The sequence below is a fragment of the Pteropus medius genome, unplaced genomic scaffold (genome assembly GCF_902729225.1).
Source record: "Pteropus medius unplaced genomic scaffold, Ma_sr-lr_union100, whole genome shotgun sequence".
Taxonomy (NCBI): domain Eukaryota; kingdom Metazoa; phylum Chordata; class Mammalia; order Chiroptera; family Pteropodidae; genus Pteropus; species Pteropus medius.
Window position 1 is genome coordinate 6,181,414 of NW_024349799.1, and position 15,463 is coordinate 6,196,876.

At 40.3% G+C, this 15,463-nt stretch overlaps 2 pseudogenes; one reads left to right on the plus strand and one right to left on the minus strand.

Annotated features, from left to right (window-relative positions):
- The first annotated feature begins 866 nt into the window (after nucleotides 1-866).
- LOC120621153 (high mobility group protein B1-like) lies at nucleotides 867-1,469 on the plus strand (annotated as a pseudogene).
- A 952-nt stretch (nucleotides 1,470-2,421) lies between these two features.
- Nucleotides 2,422-2,939, minus strand: LOC120621154 (60S ribosomal protein L10a-like; annotated as a pseudogene).
- Between the last annotated feature and the right edge of the window lie 12,524 nt (nucleotides 2,940-15,463).

Sequence of the window (15,463 nt, forward strand, 5' to 3'; positions counted from 1 at the left end):
ACCTTTTTGTCTACAAGAACGCAGGAACAAGAAGGGCTTACTCATCTTTAACTTAAATCTCTCCTGACTATTTGAGTTTGAGCCCTATTTTCCCAAGAGCAAGGGAATAGATGGTTATCAGCCTTGGGGGGTTGGGGATGGGGGTGCAAACAGCCTTTAGCATCTGCCTAGGCTATTAAAAGTACAATCTGATTTATATAACATATCTCTCTCTAAATCCATTTCCACCAGGTTGATTACTTGTTCTAGGTATGTGACTTAACCTCTTTGGGCTTCAGTTTCCTTATCTGTATAGTTCGTTTAAGATCCATCAAACACTACATGCTAGTCACAGTGCTAAGCAGGAGAGGAGTAAAGCTGAGGAAAACTTAGGCCCTATTTTAGGAGAGCTCCCAGTCTAGTGGTAGTGACAGACTTGTAAACAAATACAGTAAACTGTACTCTGAGCTATTATCTAAGTTCATACTGAATAATGTGATGAGAGTACAAAAGAGGGAATAACCAACTTATCATGCCTTGTTGAGGAAGGTTCTATGAGGAGATGACAGATGACATCTGAGTCCATCTTTGAAAGATGAATATGTATGGGATCCTGAGAGACAGAGGATGTGAAAAGAGCATCCCAAGAGATGGGAAGAACATGTACAAAGGCACAGAAAACATGTTTGAGGAGCAGTGGGGCTGCAGTGGTGGAAAACAAAGCTTTGTGGAAAGGTAAAGTTTGGGAAGGGTCTTGAAAACACGTTAATAACTTTATCAAGACAGCCACTGCAGTACAGTGAGCTCCACAGAGACAGCACCGGGGCAAGTGAGAGCCAGACAGGAACTGGGTGACTCTGAGCCTTGCTGAAGAAAAATAACTATATATGGGCAAAGGAGATCCTAAGAAGCTGAGAGGCAAGATATCATCATATACATTCTTTGTGCAAACTTGCTGGGAAGAGCACAAGAGGAAGCACCCAGATGCCTCAGTCAACTCCTCAGAGTTTTCTAAGACGTGTTCAGATTGGTGAAAAATCATGTCTGCTAAAGAGAAAGGAAAATTTTAAGATGTGGCAAAAGTGGACAAGGCCCATTATGAAAGAGCATGAAAACTTATCCCTCCTGAAGGAGAAATAAAAATGTTCAAGGATCTCAATGTACCCAAGAGGCCTCCTTTGGCCTTCTTGTTTTGTTCTGAGTATCACTCAGAAATCAAAGGGGAACATCTGGGCCTATCAATTGGGAATTTTGCAAAGAAACGGACAGACATGGAATAACACTACTGCAGATGACAAGCAGCCTTATGAAAAAAAACTGCTAAGCTGAAGGAAAAACAAAAAATATTGCTATACACTGAGCTAAAGGAAAGCTGATGCAGCAAAAAAGGGGGGAGGAGTTGTCAAGGCTGAAAAAAAAAACAAGAAAAAAAAAAGACAGACAAGGAAGATGAGAATGAGAAGGAGGAAGATGAAGATGATGATGAATAAGTTGGTTCTAGCAGTTTTTATTTTTCTTGTTTATAAAACATTTAACCCCCGTACACACCTTTTAAAGAAAGAAATTGAAATGTAAAGCTGTGTAAGATTTGTTTTTACACTGTACAGTTTCTTTTTTGGTATGGTTAACACACTACCGAATATGTCTTTAGATAGTCCTGTCCTTGTGGTATTTCCAATAGCTACTAACCTTGCTTGGTACAATACGGGAGTTGCAAATTGGCATGGATATTTCAACAAGTGGGTTCTTAGTGCACAGTACAATTCAGTTATATAGGAGATGGTAGGTTTTTTTTGTCTTCAGTTGTCTCTGGTGCAGCTTATATGAAATAATTATTGTTCTGTTAACCGAATACCACTCTAATTGGAAATATATAAAAAGGTTGCAGCTGTTTTGTTGACATTCCGAATGTTTCTAAGTAAGTGCAATTTTCAAAAATTAGTACTGTTGTTTTTTTCTGACATTTTTTTTCTTCAGGGGAAACTTGTCTTCTGCTTTTGCTCATTTCGAATACATGAATCATTACAGTATTTACCTTTTCATATAGTTAGCTGATAAAAAGGTCTCATCTATGCACCCTGGATATAATGAGGGTAATAAAAAAAACAAAAAAACTATTTAAGGGCAATGGGAAGCCATAAAGAGTTTTTAGTGGGGACTGGGGCTGAACTGCTCAGATTTGTATTTTCGAAGATGACTGTGGTGGGGTAGGAAGATTTTGGGGTGAAGAGTGGAAGCAAGGAGACATTAGAAAGGCAGAGAAACTGTTAGAACAATATTTAGAAGTGGAGTAGGAGAGAGGCAGAAATTAAGAATGTCTCAGGCAGAAATATGATAAACTCTTGTGATTTTGCATCCCAGGTTCTACTCACCCTTTTCAGGTTCAAAACCCCAGTTTAATTTTTTTTTTAATAGTTACAGTATCGTTTATTAAGCTGTGCCTTAGTACAGGTGCTGGGGCTTGCCCATGGTGCTCTTAATGTATAAAGCCTGGATATTCTGCCAGTTCTCTTTGAGCAATGACACTAGGAAATTGACAGCTAAGTAGATGCTGTACACAAATTCATTATCTGTCATCGTCATGTGGCCAACAGCCACTGCCAGACACAGCACCTTCTTCATCTGGAACTTGATCATGGATTTTACTTCATCGACTGTGGCCACCATGTTATTGTGGGTCAGCAAGGACGGGAACTTGCCCACCTTATTCAGGCCTGGGAGCAGGATTTGTGGGGTCCGCTTGGTCAGAGACTCTGAAGCCAAAAAGGCATCATACTTCTTGGCCAGTTTCTTATTCTTGTTGAGTTTCTTCAGCGCCTTGATGTCCTTGTGGGGGATATCCACAGCCTTGGCCTTATGATAGTGCTGCTGATCCCCCAGAACACATACAGAGAACTTTGGGCAGGGAGTAGATTTAAGCCTGATGGTGCCTGAGAAGTGTTTGTCCTTCTGAGGGTCATAGGTCCTCAAGCTGATCTGCAACTCCACTGTCTCCAAAAACTTCCAGAGCTTATGCTAGTTCCCATGCAGAATGTCCCACAGTGTCTCGTAGACATAGAGTTGAGAGAGACTTTGTTGGTTGCGAGGGACTTTGCTGCTCATGGTGCCTCACACTGAAAAAACCTAAAAGGACAACTCCAAGTTAGTTTTAAGGGGAAAAAAATCATTCCTGTCGGGTACAGTTTGGTGGGACTGTAAGTGAAGGGGGCTCCGCCTACCCCTGACCAAGACCATGTTAGATTCTCTCTTTCTATAATTTTAATCTTGGGCATAATGGCAGAAAGAAAGAAGGGATAGGGGGTGAATTATCTTCTGTGGGCCTTAGCTTCCTTACCCATACAGTGTATTTAACAGTCGACAAACCATACACGATAGATAACATTCTTATATTACATTCTTCAGTTTTCACACCTTTAAAGAGCCATTGACCTGTACCCACTGCTTAACTCACCAGAGCTGCTCTGGCCTCCATCATTTCTGAGTCGGGATCTTCAGCCTGTCCTCCAAGTTGATGAATCGTTCTTTCCTTCCAGTAAATCCTTTCTATGCTTAAGCCAGCCAGGTGCATTTCAATAGCTTTGACAACAGAACCCTATCTGGCCATGATGACATTAAGTGAGACAAGAGGCAGTGTGTATGGGCAGAGGTAAGTTTAGTTTTATTCATGATGAAACTGAAGTTGGAAATACAGGGGCTGAAGATTTGGAACGCATCAGTGCATGGTGGGAGTTCATACTGGTAGTTGATGAGGGCACTAAGGGAGAATTCATGGCAAGCGAAAAGGAGACCAAGAATAGAATCTTGGAGGGTGTGAAGAATAAGAAAGGAAACCAGCAAAGCAGCTCAAGAAAAATCGATTAAAGGATTGGCCAAGAGAGTACAGTCCTGGCAGGAAAAAAACAAAAAAAACTTTTTCACAGCAAGGGAGAGGTCAGCAGTGTAAAATACTGGCAAGAGTGTCAAGGAGGAGCAAGTAAATGATTAGGGGAGGGGAGCAATTAGAGGTCACTGGGGACGTTCAAAAAGGCAGATTGAGTGCGAGGAAGAGAATAGTTTACCTGCTTCTCAGACTGTTGAAAGATCAAATGAACTGGTTACAATAAATTAGGAGAGGCCACCAAATGAGAGAGACTTACACTCTGGTTTCCCTGGGTTTCTGGAAAGAGCAATAGTTCTTGCCTCCCATACCATCCTTCCCTCTCATGGACATTGACTAACATTTGCCAGCAAGTCCCTACACATCGCTGGAGCCCTCACCCACCCAGAGAGCCCATCCCGGGGAGCTGTCTCAGACAGCTCTGAAGCACTGAGGCCAGCTTAGGGGCTGACGATAACCCTGCCACCATCCGGGATTTTTGCCGTGGACTCCCCTTGATAGCCCTCCCTTCCTGTCTCACTGTCACTAACATCCAAACTCATCCAACTCATAATCTGACATTAAAGCCCTCCAAGATTTAATAACACACTGCTTTCCACCCCTGTCCCACTTGTCAGGAACCAGAGTCCCATACACAGCTCCCTCACAATGGCCTTTAAAGTCCTGCCTCTGTACCTTTGTTCACATGGCACCCGCTTCTCTCCTTTGGTTTCCTGCTTACATGCATGCATCACAGTTTCTGAAGCATCCTCACATACCTGAGCTCATAACAGCCCAGAGGACTAGGAAAGAATGCCCATTTTACTAATAAGGAAAGTAAGGCTTGGGGAAATAAAGGGACTGTCCCAAGTTCAGACAACTAAGAAGTGGCCTCTGTAGACTTCTGGATTCTGATGGCTTCCAGGTGCCAGGCCCCAGAATCCTGAAGCTTAGTGCAATTGTCACTTCCTTGCCAGCATGGGGCAGGCTGTTAGCTACTTGCAATTTGTCCCAGAGAGGCCTGGGAGGCAGCATGGTGCAGTGGAGTGGTAAGAACCTGGCCTCTGGATCCATACGGCTTGGGTATTACCTTGGGCAACTTAGCCTCTTTGGGACTCAGTTTTTTCATCTGTAAAATGAGCAAAATAATACTCGCTTCATCTGGTCATTAAATATTTGGGAAGCATTTAGGATACTACATAGTAAACAGATTTTCTCAAAAGCAAACCAGTGAACCCAGTGATTTAGGCAAAATGACACTTGGTTGAAAAGTACTAGAGCCAAACACTCAGTGTCCATTGTTCAGTTATCTGTGGTGTTGCCGCTGTCTTTATAGAGAATCTGGCATCACAGCAACGTGCAAAGGAAACACAAGAGATAACCACTATCTACATTTTGCCAGATTCCCTTTACTTCTTTTTTTTCTTTACTTTTAAAAAACTTTTTTTTTTAACTATGAAATAAAACAGATTTATAATAGAAAAGTCAGTCATTGACTTTTCAGATGAGGGTTATTTTAATGAATAAGTAGCTACCCTTTGTGTATTTTTAAGCATTAGTGTCCAGTTTTTCTTTCCTCTTTCTAATTAATATTTGGCCCATTATTTGGGCTCTTGACTACTGGTAAGACCAAAAAGTTAGAACAACAGAAATGTTACCTAAATTATGGCTACTTGCCAAATTGTATGTATGGTGTGATCCAAGTTTTACAAAAAAAAAATTATATATCTGCAGAGATCTACAGCAAGATATGACCAGTAGTTGTCTAGAGAGATATCCAATTTGTGGCTGTTCATCTCTGTTTTCTCTGGCTCATCTGTAAAATTTTCTACAATGAGTATGTATTGCTGCTTTAATAAGAAAAATAGAAGTAAAAACAATAATGATAAATAGTAGCTACCCTTAAACATTTACCATTTGCCAGTATGCTAAATGCTTGATGTAAATTCCCTAACTGAATGCGACAACATAACATAGACACTATATCCACTTTTTAAATAGGCTTTTTGTTTAGAATAGATTTATAGAAAAGTTGCAAAGAGAGTAAGTACATAGTCTTCTCATATAGGTCACTGTATGCCCCCTATTGTTAACATCTTACATTAATATGGTGATTTTTGTCACAACTAATGGATCAATATTGATACAATATTATTAACTAACATCCATACATACTTTATTCAGATTTCTTTAGTTTTTACCTAATTTTATATTCTGCTCCATGATCCAATCCAGGATATCACATTACATTTAGTCATCATGCCTCCTTAAGCTCCTCTTGGCTGTGACAGTTTTTCTGACTTTCTTTGTTTTTGATGACCTTGACGATTTTAAGGAGTGCTGGTCAGGTATTTTATAGAACATCCTTTGTTTGGGCTTTGTGTCATGTTTTTCTCACGACTAGGCTGGGGTTATGGGTTTGGGGAAGGAAGGCCTCAGAGGTGAAGCACTTTTCTCATCACATCCTATCAAACGTACATATTATCAAGATGACGTATCACTAACGATGTTGACCTTGACCACCTGGCTGAGGTAGTGTTTGCCAGGTTTCCACATAAAGCTAGTTCTTTCTCCCCCTTCTTTCCATACTATAGCAGTTGGGAGGAAGTCACTGTGAACTGTCCGCACTTCAGGAGTGGGGAGTTATGCTCCCTTCCTTGGGGGAGGAATATCTACATACATTATTTGCAATTCTTACCTATTCTTTACAATTTACTTATTTATTCAACATTTATTTATATCAGAACAACCTCATAGATGTTTATTTTATACTTCGGGTTAAAATCCAATACTATGTTATTTATTTTGTCACTCAAATTCTTCCAGTTTTGGCCATCGGGAACTCTTTCAGCTGGCTCCTGTGTCCCTTTGCATACCATCATTATTATTCACTTTTTACAAATGAAAAAACTGAAATTGAGAGAAGATGAATAAGAGAGTCAAACTTCTGGGCAGCAAGTATGACCACTATACAACCGTGCCTCCTCTTAAAAAAATTATATACACACATACATACACATACATTTATATGTTTTTAGGAATTTAGGAGCTTAGATAAATTATTCCCTACTTACTAAACCTTTCTAATTTCTTTTAATCTATAATCGTTGACTATGGTTTTCTTTTCACGCGTGTGTGTATGCGTGAATATCTAGTTTGTTCTCACCAGCCATTGTTAGATATTTAATTTTATTCCAATAAATAATTTATTGTTGGACATTTCAGTTATTCTAAGCTTTTGCTAATATACACAACATAGAGAAGAAATAATTAGCTACAAAAAAGTTTAGAAATTTAAAAGTAGATTTAAAACACCTTGAAAAGATAGACAGAAATGCTTAAAGACATCTAAAGGATGTAAAACTACTTCATAAGGGACTAAAAATATGAACACTTCCAAAATATCAGCTGTTCATCACTTCACAAAGCTTTGCTGCTATCAACCTCAGTGCTATTAATATTTTGGGATGCATAATTCTTTGTTGTGGAGGCCGTCTTGTGCATCGTAAGACGTTCAGCAGCATCCCTGGCCTCTACCCAGTAGATGCCAGTAGCCTCCCCACCCCAGGCTGTAAAAACCAAAAATGTTTCAAAACATTGCCAAATATCCCTTCGGGTCAAAATCACCCCCACTCAGACCCACAAGCTTAGATTTTTCAGGACATGTCTGTCTCAATTGCATTCTTTTCCAAAAATACAATTTATTCAATATGTAACAACTGTGACTTGATTTTTATACCTATAAAAAACTTTTCATATGGATCAATCACAAACTTTTTTGTCAGGCATGATGTCTTGATTTGGGATTTTAAAATATGGTTACAATGGCATGTTCCCAAAGGGAGGATAGTCATTTTTCTTCTACAGGGATGGAGAAAGCAGTTAAGGCCTGAACGCCTTCTGCCCCCAAATCCTGGCATCCTGTGGAGGAACCCAGCCAGCTTTGGAAACAGGGCTAGCTGCCAGACCCTGAGATACTGGGTGATCTCTGGCTGTGACACAGACCTTCCCAAAATGGCTGCCTGTAGAGTACAGAGTTCTCATGGCCATGGCAACCATGTCTGCCTGTGGCCTGAGTGAACAAAAGACAGAATTTCTCCCCATCCACCCTCACACTCACCATTCTCAGCATGGAGAACGCGTTCACTAGGTTTACTAGGTTAGCATTGAGTTCTCAGGCCAGAGGAGTGGAAACACTGTCTAATCAAAGGACCTGTATGTTTGTTTGACCCAAGTTGCAGAATCGCTTAATAAAATCTTAACCTTTGGAGAGATGGTGGGATTGGGGGAAGGGGAGATGTTTTCTGTTTTCCTAGACAGTTCCCCAACTTCTAGTAGAGAGGCGTGAGGCTCTGGGAGCGGAGGGAAGGGAGGAATTGATGGATTCTCATTGGCCAGAGACAGGTACATGGACGAATGGCACTTTCTTCTACTTTAAAGTCCTCTAATTAGCTTTGGACAGAGATTCCTACCTATGCCTGAAATGGAGATCCACTTAAGCACTTTCTCTAAATTTACCTGATTTGAAATTTTACCTGGGGTACTTCTTGAAAATAAAGATTCCTAGGCCCTTTTAGCAGTTCTGAGGATAGAACCCAGATGTTTTCAATACTTATAATAAGCACCTCAGGCAAGTTTGGAAACATCGAGGAGGCAAATTCATGTTCTCTGCTCTTGGCGTATTCTTTTCATCCTAGCTCCTCTCTCTCTGAGAACTTGGCAAGCTCTGTTAGAGCCCTGGGCCTCCTGTAGTATTGACCTCCCAGTACCAACCAAATGCCTACACTGAGTTGGCATTCAATACATATTTGTGAACTAAATAAATTCTCAAATAGACCTCTCCTATTTAAAGATATGCAAGATGCATATCCTATTTTTATTGAAGTAGAGAATGCAGTATTTAGGGTCCAAAGCTTTACAGAATTTTATTTTTAATTAACGTTTTTGAGCTGTAATTTATATACAATAAACTGCATTCATTTAAAGTATTAATTGAATCAGTTTTGAAAAACGTATACATCAGTATAACCATGACCACAATCAAGATACAGAATATTCCCATCACACCCAAGAGTGTCCTCCTGTCCCGTTGCAGTCAATCCCCTCTTCACCCCATCTCCAGGCAACTTCTCGTCTTCTTCCTATCATGATAGGTTAATTTGCATTCTCTAGAATTACATGTAAATAAAATTGTACAGTATGTATTCTTTTCAGTCTGATTTCTTTCACTCAGCATAATGAACTTGAGATTTACCCACATTGGTGGGTAGATCAGTCCTTTTTATTACCAAGTAGTATTCCATTATATATTACTACAATTTGTTTATTTAGTAACCTATTGATGGGCATTTAGATTGTTTCCAGATTTGGCTATTATAAATAAAACCTCTTTTAACATTTGTGTACAAGTCTTTGTGTAAACGTATGTTTTAATTTCTCATGGAATTTTCGAGGGCTAGGGTAGAGGTGGCCAGGAGTGTGGACATCAGAAAAACCCCTCCCTTGTCTACTAAATCAATAAACATTTATTAGGATGATGATGTACCAAGCCTGCACTACAGGCTAAGAAAGCCAGGACAGACAGGGCTCTCACGACTTTTAAGATGTGGTCAGCATCATGGCAGAAGTGCCCTCTGCAGAGGAGGCCAGCCCTGCCAGGGAGGCCGAGAGGGCCTCAAAACTTTTCAGACCACATTCTACCAGAAGGCTTAATTTGGAATGTAAGTGTGTGAAGGAAAGTTTTTAATGGCTCAGAGGGAAGGGATTTTTAACTAAATTATCATATTTTTTTCCCACTTAACACCGAAGTAAATTTCCCTGAGAGATGGGAGTTTCCACTGTGGGGAGAGAGAGATGTGGACAGTCCTTTCCAAGGGGGAGTGCACTTGGGCCCGGCCCGTGGACAGTCAGAAGGAAAGGTGTATGGCAGAGTCCCCTTAATTGTAGTTTCAGTTACCCATAGTCCACCGTGGCCTAAAAGTACTAAATGGAAAATTCCAGAAATAAACAGTTCACAGGTTTTAAATAGTGCACCATTCCAAATAGCATGATGAAATCTAATGCCATCGGGCTTCCTCTCACCGGGAATGTGATTATCCCTTTCTCCAGTATATCGACACTGTATACACTGCTCTGTCACTGGGTAGCCACCACGGTTATCAATGAGAGAGAGAAAGAGAGAGGGAGGGAGAGAGAGAAAGAGAAGAGAGACCAGATTCACATGACTTTTATTACAGTATACTGTTATAATTGTTCTATTTTATTCCAGGTATCCTCTGCTTTTCAAAATCTCACATTAAACACTTTGCTTTTACAAAAGACCTATATTAAGTACTGTACCTATTTTTGCTAACAAAGAAATCCTAAGAGGACGTTTGTTTTTTAAATTAATGGTAATTGCTTCTTCACTTTATGCCATTTTGGCTTATGAAAGATTTCATAGGAATGGTCTACTTTCAGATAGTGGAAGACATCTATACTAGCTATTGTTCATCTCTTACTGTGCCTTATTTATAAATTACACTGTATCACAGGTATGTATGTATAGGAAAAACATATTATATAGAGAGTTCAGTACTATCTGCGGTTTCAGGCATCCACTGGGGAATCTCAGAACATATTCCCCTTAGATAAGAGAGGACTAATGTATTAGTTTCCCAGGACTGCCATAACAACTTATCACAAATGTGGTGGCTTAAACAGTAGACATTTATTCTCTCATAGTTCCGCAGACCTGAGTTTGGAATCGAGGTCTCTCTGGAGATTCTAAGGGAGAATCCTTCCTTCTTCCAGCTTCTGGTGGCTCTGGGAGTTCTTTGGCTTGTGGCACCATCACTCTAATTTCTGCCTCAGTCTTCACATGGCCTTCTTCCCTGTGTGTCTGTTTTTGTGTTCTTTCTCTTAGCAGTCATTAGCTTTAGAGCCTACCCTAAATCCAGGATGATGTCACCTTAACTGATTACATCTGCAAAGGCCTTATCCAAATTAGGTCACATTTGCAGAACTTGGATAGGACTTTGGGGGAGGAGATGTGGGAGAGGGATAAAGGGTGGGAGGGACCTCTCAGAGCCTAGGACTGTGGGCTAGGGAAACGGGCAGAGGTACTAGGCGAATTGGCTGCCTGCCTGGCTCTGTCCATGAGTCCTATTCATCCCTTGAGCCTGGAGTCACCATTGAAGCAGGACCAAAAAGAAACCAACACAGAATCCTGGGAAAAGAGGCTGAGGCAACATCTCAGTTTTGAAACATGCATTTCAAGAGTAGGGCAGGAGGCCCAGCATTCAAGAAGCCACAGGAACGAGGGTGCTCAGGGTGAGGGACCTGCCGCTGGGGGCTGCCTTGGAAGCCCTGTCCACCTGGAGCAGAGGTTTGCCCTGCTTGGGAGCTAGGCACCCATCTTCTTGGACTGATATCTAGGAATGGGCTGTGGAAAGTAAAATTCTGACAGCACCACAAATGACCAGCTAAGAGGCAAAAAAGAAGCAGTAGACAGAAGGGTCCTCTCCAGTTCAGCCAGTCTTCCTTCCTCTCATTTGAAAGACTTATTCTCTTCTCCCATTGCTCCTTAAGAGGACATGTTGCTTAAGAGGAATGTTCCTTAACCATTCTATTTTCAATTTTTTTTAAATTCTTCCTTTTTTTTTTAATTTTTTAGGTGAGACAACCCTTGGTTGACCTCACAGATTGCAAGGACTTTGTCAGCTTATAATCCCTTATTTTTTATTTTTTATGCCTATAGCACCTTCCCAGGTGGTCTCCTAGGTGGTCTCCCATTCAAGGACTAACCAGGTCCGACCCTGCTTAGCTTCGAGATCAGACAGGATTGGGCTTGTTCAAGGTAGCATGGCTGTAGACTACTTTCAATTTTTAAACATACCCATTACCCAGATCAGCTCAAGAAAAGCTAAGGTGACCAACCCCTGCTCCAGTGTGTACATAGATTATTCAGCAACAGTCTATGAGAACTTTGGAAAAGCAGCTAGCACAGATTCATTATGAGATATATTAGTACAAGACTCAATATTTATTGATCACATATGTGTTAGGCACTGAGCTGGGCATTTTTATGCTACCCTGTGAGGTGGGATTATTGTCTCTATTTCAAAGAAACTGAGGCTCAAACAGGTTAAGGTCTACCTGACCTCAGAGCACTCACTTTTATCCCAATGTATCAGTGGTTATCAAAATGTGGTTCCCGGACCAGTGGTCTCAGCATCACCTGGGAACCTACTAGAAATGCAAGTGCTGGGGCCCCACCTAGACCTCTTGAACCTGAAACTCTTTAGGTAGAGTTCAGCAGTTGCCTTACAGGCACTGAGCTGGGCATTCTGGTGATTCTGGTGCATGCTCATGTTTGAAAACCACTGCCCTGCATTATCTTACCCCCTCAAAGTTCCAGGAAAGCCAAAGTACCCTCATTTTCTTCCACAAAAGGTTGTCCAGACTTGCAGAATGAAATAGCCTCTCTCTGGAGTTTGGTAAAGTCTTCAATCTAATTCTATGAAATCTTCAAGGACAATGTGGAGAAGACCAGCAAGAAAAGAGGCAGGACAAGGCATGACAATGTGTCATTCTAGAAGCATAAGTAGGACCAATGGCAGTTAGACAGCTAGACACTAAAAGTGTTAGCTAATAGGTGAACACAAATCTGGCAGGAGATCTCTACTGAGATGCAACAGAGTTTTGCCCAGTTTGACTTTTTAATCAACGGTATGGAAGATGGCACAGTATCAGTTCAGTAGGTATCACAAAGCTGGGAGAGATGGCAAATACGCTGGGTGTACTGAGGACCCAACTTGATTTTGACCAATTGGAAACATAAATATAAAATCCAGCACATGGTCACCACATATGGTTGTGTAGGCTGTTCCCTACCCAAGTGCATCTTTCAAGTTGAGCAACCAAAAGGAGGCTGAAATTCAGCCAGCATGCCGCTCAATTCCACCCAAAAGAAGAGGAAGGAGCCTTTTTAAAGTTCACATTGAAGGTATTTGAGGGATGTGCAGCAGTACTGACCCATTTTTTTTAATTGGGGTAAAATACATGTAACATAAAATTTGCCATATACCGTTCAGTGGCATTAAGTATATTCACATTGTTGTGCAACTATCAGCAGTATTTATTTCCAAAACATTTTCATTATCCTAAACAGGAACTCTGTACCCATTAAGCAATAACTCCTCATTTCCCCCTCCCCTTAGCCCCTGTGTCTACTTTCTGCCTATGAATTTGCTTATTCTGGATATTCCACATAAGTGGAATCATATAATATTTGTCCTTCTGTATCTAGCTTATTTCGCTTCACATAATGTCTTCAAATTTTATCCATGCTGTAGCATGTATCAGAATTTCATTATTTTTTGTGACTGAATAGCATTCTGTCATATGTACATGCAACAGTTTATTCACCTATTGAGGAATACTTAGGTTGTCGTCACCTTTCGGCTATTGTGAATAATGCTGCAATAAACATCAGTATACAAGTATCTGTTTGAGTCCCCGTTTTCAAACCTTAGGGGTATATAGCTACGAGTGGAATTGCTGGGTCATATGGTAATTCTATGTTTAGATATTATAGAAACTGCCAAACTGTTTTTCACAGCAGCTGCATCGTTTTAGGTTTCCAACAGGATGTCAAGAGTTCTAATTTGTCCGCATCCTTGCCAACACTTTTTTTTGAATGCTAGCCATCCTCATAGGTGTGAAGTGATATCTAATTGTGGTTTTGATTTGCATTTCCTCAATGACTAATGATGTTGCACATATAGTCACGTGCTTATTGGTTATTTGTATATTTAAAAAATGTTTATTCAGAGTCCTTCATCCATTTTTTAATTGTGTTGTTTGTCTCTCTTGTTGAGTCGTATGGATTCCTTATATATTCTAGGTTTTAAAAACTTATCAGATATGTGATTTGGTTGATTTTTCACTCTATTGATAGTGTCTTTTGATGTACAAAAGTATTTAATTTTGTGAAATCTAATTTACCTACATTTTTCTTTTGTCTCTTGTGCTTTTGATGCCATGTTTAAGAAACCATGTTGGGTTCTAGTCAAGATGACAGAGTAGGTAAAGGTTATGCTCCCATCCTTCCATGCCCACAAAATTACAACTAAATTATAGAACAATCAACCTGGAGAACCATCTGAAGACTAGCCGAATGGAACTCCTATAACTAAAGATATAAAGAAGGGGTCATGTGGAGACTGCAGAGAGCTCCACACACTATAAACAGAAACTCTGTTTCTTTCTCTTCAAAATGTTATACTCAATGATAGATGAAGTTATTACCATTTATAAAGTCTGGACTAAACAAGGGAAAAAAGAAACTGTTGACAATCTAAGGTCATGAGATTTTCCCCTGTCATTTCTTTTAAGAGTTTTATAGTGTTAGCTCTTACCTTAAGATCTTCAATCCATTTTGAGTTAGTTGTTTTTTAGATGGTGTAAGGTAAAAGTCTAACTTCATTTTTTTGTATGTGGATATCCAGTTTTCCCAGTACCACTTGTTGAAAAGACTGTCCTTTCCTCATTGAATGGTCTCGGCACTTTCATGGAAAATCAATTAACCATAATGTGAAGATTTATTTCTGTGTTCTCAATCCTATTCCATTGGTCTATATGTCTATCCTAATGCCAATACCACACTGTTTTGATTACTGTAGTTTTGTAGAATGTTTTAAAATGGAAGAATCTGAGTCTTGTTCATTTTCAAGATTGTCTAGGTAAAATGATGATTGAAATTCTATATGAATTTTCGGATGGATTTTTACATTTTTGCAAAAAACCCCACTGTTGACGCATCACTTTTGATTAAAACAACAACAACAACAACAACAACAACAAAACAATGTCATCTATTCACAGTGGCGAGGGGTTCTGGCTAAATAGCAGACCTTAGAACCAACTAGAGTTAATAGTGTTTTGTAGCTGCCAAGAAGCAAGTAATGTTGGGCTCTATTTAAACCAGTGCAGGAAGAGAGAGTTTCCTGTCTTCTGTGCTCTACCTACTGAGGCCCACATTTTTCTACAGGGCTCTTGAGACCATAGATACTTTTACCTGGGACAGCATAATAGGTCTAGTAAACAAACCTCATTAGTGGAGAGCAGTTGAGGAAATTGGCACAATGACTGGGTAGAAGGGATTCATGATAACTTTCAAATATTTGGATGGCCCCACCTTCTACCTCTCTCTCTCTTCTTCCACTTCTAGGCAAAAGCTTTTTTACAGACGGATGGAAACAAACAAATGATCAAGAGTCAGTCCAGACTTTCCTGTTTCTAACCACCAGCGATGTTTCCAACTATTACACCAGTTCAAATCTGGAACAAGCTGCCTATTTTGTGAGGTGGTAAGTTCCCTGTCATGGGCAGTGTTCAAACAGAGGCCAGATGATGGATTACTGAGTCAGTATAGCAACAGGAGTCAATGACCTCAGAGATTCTTTCAATCATGGAGCAGGGCTTATAAAAGATCTTGTCTCCCAGGGCAGCATCTCTGTGTCAGCTGCTACATGGAGGATGGAAATGACACGGCTGTGAACAGGACTTTACTTCCTCAAATGATGTTTCAACATCAGTTTAAAAGGAGGCAGAGTAATGTTCTGGGAAGAACTGGTAGACATAGGT